This window comes from Chaetura pelagica, unplaced genomic scaffold, assembly GCF_000747805.2.
Source record: "Chaetura pelagica isolate M959 unplaced genomic scaffold, ChaPel_1.0 scaffold473, whole genome shotgun sequence".
Classification (NCBI taxonomy): Eukaryota; Metazoa; Chordata; class Aves; order Apodiformes; family Apodidae; genus Chaetura; species Chaetura pelagica.
This window is the reverse complement of record NW_009952890.1, coordinates 193,381-198,180: the sequence shown is the minus strand read 5'-3', so window position 1 is coordinate 198,180 and position 4,800 is coordinate 193,381.

The window sequence follows — 4,800 nt, the reverse complement described above, 5'->3', positions numbered from 1 at the left end:
TGAGGGGTGAGGGTGTTCACTCTTGAGATTAGCCTAATGTGACCCTAAAAGTTGGCAAGGTGTCATTTATCCTTCTCTCCCTGGACCACACAGCACAGCTCAAAAGTAGAAGAAAATCTGCCCAAAAATCTCTAAGGTCTGCAAGGCAGGCACAGCCAGGTGAACAATGTTACAGTGAAGACTTGTCCCTCTGCTGTACAGCCCTTTCCCCTCAACACAGGAAGCTATGTGAGAGGGAATGCCAAGTGACCTGGCTTCCTTGTAGAATTAACTGACCAGGAGCCACCCTTGCTTGGGTACATAGAATTTGAACTACTTCCCTATTAAAATTTGGATCTTGGTGCTTAGAAAAAAGTGATTTGTATGGTTAATGTCTTCCTGAATTCCTTGAAAGATTATTCTTTTGAAATACAGTTTACTTCTGTTCTAGACATTCTATTTTTGGACAAAAGGAACAAGTACCTGACATGCTGAGTAATGAGCTACTGTATTTCAACAGATTCTTTGGGGCTCCTTCTTTCATTCTGGAACACATTCAGGGTGTACATTTGGTAACAGCAGAGTTTTCAAGCAGTCCTAACTGATGTGATTCATTAAAGAAAAATTTTGTCAACAGTGAGGTCAAACCCAAAGGCAGAGGGAAATGTCACTAATCACTTAAGCTAAGGACTGGCTTGACCACACTGGATGCTTTAGAAGAACAAAGTAACCTGGGCCAGATGTGGATTAAACTGAAATTGCATACAAGTGTACAAAGCACATAATCTGTGTAAATTGAATTTGTCCCTTTTGTGATTATACAGGAGCTGTAACAGTAGGAGGACCACTACAGAGAATCAGTAAATTTTGCAACAGTCTTTGCAACAGGACCAAAAAAAAACCCCAAGCATACATTATTTTGGAATACTGCCTGACCCAGTTTAGTACATTTCATTTGGCAGTGTATTGTACTAGATTAAATGAAGTGGGATGTTGGATCAAAGCCAAGTACTAAGGCAGACTGTTGGCTGAAGGTTTCTGTGAGACGCCTCATTGCAGTTTGTCTTCACCAAATGTAGAATTAAGCCATTTTAATCTGCAGGTTCAGCTGGACTGCTTGTACTGTTAATAAGATTTATATAAATATGGTACAATTAATCAAATATTATAGACAACATTAAAGATCATCTGTCTTCCTTACTTGGTGCTTCATGTCTTACTTATACTGAAACATTTTCTTGTTCACTTTGATTTGGGAATGAACTCTGCTGCCATCCTAGAGTGCTCTATGTTACCCTAATAATTAGCCAGAGAAGGCAACTGTTCTGATTTAACCCTGAAAGTCTAAGTGAGATTTGCTAAGGAGAGCAGTCTGCAACCCGTCAAGTGATGAAAGACCACCCCAGTCCAAAGCAATTCAACTCCAAAAGCCAGTAGCCTGCCAAAGCTGTTTCAGGTGCTAGGATTAAATGGAAGAAATCTGCATGCTGTAAATAAACATGGGCTGGGGGCCACTCTCCATCATCTTCAGTAAGTCATGGGTAACAGAAGAGGTACCTGAGGACTGGAGAATAGCGAATGTCACACCAGTCTACAAGAAGGGCAAGAAGGAGGACCCGGGTAACTACAGACTGGTCAGCCTCACCTCCATCCCTGGAAAGGTGATGGAACAACTTGTTCTTGTCACTATCTCCAGGCACATCAAGGACATGGGGGTCATCAAGAGCAGTCAGGATGGTTTTATCAAGGGTAAATCATGTTTGACTAACCTCATAGCCTTCTATGAGGAAATTACTAGGTGGATAGATGATGGTAGAGCGGTAGATGTGGTTTATCTTGATTTCAGTAAAGCATTTGACACCATCTCCCACAGCATCCTTGTAGATAAGCTGATCAAGTATGGGTTTGGTGATCAGGTAGTGAGATGGATCAGGAACTGGTTGAAAGGAAGGAGCCAGAGAGTTGTAGTCAATGGGGCAGAATCTGGTTGGAGGTGTGTGACTAGTGGAGTCCCACAGGGGTCAGTACTGGGACCGGTGTTGTTCAACATCTTCATCAACGACCTGGATGAGGGTATAGAATGTACCCTTAGCAAGTTTGCTGATGACACTAAGCTGGAAGGAGTGGCTGACACACCAGAAGGCTGTGCTGCCATTCAGAGAGACCTAGACAGGCTGGAGAGTTGGGCGGAGAGAAACATGATGAAGTTCAACAAGGGCAAGTGTAGAGTTTTGCATTTGGGGAAGAACAACACCATGTCCCAGTACAGGTTGAGGGCTGAACTGCTGGAGAGTAGTGTAGGTGAAAGAGACCTGGGGGTCCTGGTAGACAGGAGGATGACCATGAGCCAGCAATGTGCCCTTGTGGCCAAGAAGGCCAATGGCATCCTGGGGTGCATTAGAAAGGGTGTGGTTAGTAGGTCAAGAGAGGTTCTCCTCCCCCTCTATTCTGCATTGGTGAGGCCACATCTGGAGTATTGTGTCCAGTTCTGGGCCCCTCAGTTCAAAAAGGACAGGGAACTGCTCGAAAGAGTCCAGCGCAGAGCTACGAAGATGATTAGGGGAGTGGAACATCTCCCTTATGAGGAAAGGCTGAGGGAGCTGGGTCTCTTTAGCTTGGAGAAAAGGAGACTGAGGGGTGACCTCATCAATGTTTACAAATATGTAAGGGGTGAGTGTCAGGGGGACGGAGTTAGGCTTTTCTCAGTGATGACCAGTGATAGGACAAGGGGTAATGGGTGTAAATTGGAGCATAGGAAGTTCAAGGTGAATATCCGAAAAAATTTTTTTACTGTAAGAGTGACAGAGCACTGGAACAGACTGCCCAGGGAGGTTGTGGAGTCTCCCTCACTGGAGACATTCAAAACCCACCTGGATGAGTTCCTGTGTGATGTACTCTAGGTGACCCTGCTCTGGCAGGGGGGTTGGACTAGATGATCTCTCGAGGTCCCTTCCAGCCCCTATGATTCTATGATTCTATGATTCTATGATTCTATGATTCTATGATTCTATGATTCTATGATTCTATGATTCTATGATTCTATGATTCTATGATTCTATGATTCTATGATTCTATGATTCTATGATTCTATGATTCTATGATTCTATGATTCTATGATTCTATGATTCTATGATTCTATGATTCTATGATTCTATGATTCTATGATTCTATGATTCTATGATTCTATGATTCTATGATTCTATGATTCTATGATTCTATGATTCTATGATTCTATGATTCTATGATTCTATGATTCTATGATTCTATGATTCTATGATTCTATGATTCTATGATTCTATGATTCTATGATTCTATGATTCTATGATTCTATGATTCTATGATTCTATGATTCTATGATTCTATGATTCTATGATTCTATGATTCTATGATTCTATGATTCTATGATTCTATGATTCTATGATTCTATGATTCTATGATTCTATGATTCTATGATTCTATGATTCTATGATTCTATGATTCTATGATTCTATGATTCTATGATTCTATGATTCTATGATTCTATGATTCTATGATTCTATGATTCTATGATTCTATGATTCTATGATTCTATGATTCTATGATTCTATGATTCTATGATTCTATGATTCTATGATTCTATGATTCTATGATTCTATGATTCTATGATTCTATGATTCTATGATTCTATGATTCTATGATTCTATGATTCTATGATTCTATGATTCTATGACCTAGGCTTGGGCTTCAGCCTGCATCGCCTTTCCCAGCAGCCCGGAAGGCAAATAATCTTTGTTTCATTTTCCGGTTTCAGGGGAAGAAGACTGTTTTTCCATAAAAGCTATCCCCCTGCCTTGGCCATTCCTAGGCCATGAACTTACATGTTCTGGGTCAAAACTCATTATTACCTTGACAGCTTTTCTAATAAGCTTAGAATTTACCTTAAGCTGAGACATCTTAGGCAGATAAAGCTGCATGAAGACTTCTACAATAGCAGAAGGTAGAATAGTAGATAGGTATACCTGTCCCAAAGGGGGAAAAGGATCCTGGGTCAGGAGCTAGCAGCACTTACAGAAAGGTCTTTAAACTAAACTTGAAGGGGAGCAGGGATAAAACAGGGCATCCTAGAGAAAAGCCTGGGAACAGCATGCCAGTACCAGGGGGCAGTGTAGCAGTAAGGTACTACTGTCTGCTGTCTCGGTGGAGATGAGGGATGATAGGGTGGCAGCAATGGAAGCATCTAAGAACTGTCTGGTGGGAATTAGGGCTTCTCCCTTCAAAAAGGTGGCAGGACCATTAACCCAGATGAAGTGCACTTATACCAATGCACACAATTTGGGGAACAAACAGAATAAGTTAGAGATCTATGTGTGGTCACAAGGCGATGATCTCCTTGCAATTGCTGAGACATGATGGGATAGCTCAGATTACTGGAATGCTGTCATGGATGGCTATGTACTGTTCAGGAAAGACAGGTCATCAAGGTGGGGTGGTGGAGTGGCTCTTTATGTGAAAGAGCACCTGGAACGGATTGGGGTCTGCCTAGGAGAGGAGGAAAAACGTGTTGAGAGTTTATGGATTAGAACTAAGGGGCAGGCCAACATGAATGACACTGTTGTGAGCGTTTACCACAGGCCACCTGATCAGAACTGGGACGTTGATGAGGCATTTTACAGGCAACTGAAAGTAGCCTCACGATCACAGGCCTTGGTTCTCATAGGGCACTTTAACCACCCTGATATTTTTTGGAAAGGCAACGGAGCCAGGCACACACAGTCCAGGAGGTTCCTGCAGAGCATTGATGACAACTTTCTGATGCAGGTGGTTAAGGAACCTATGAGGGGT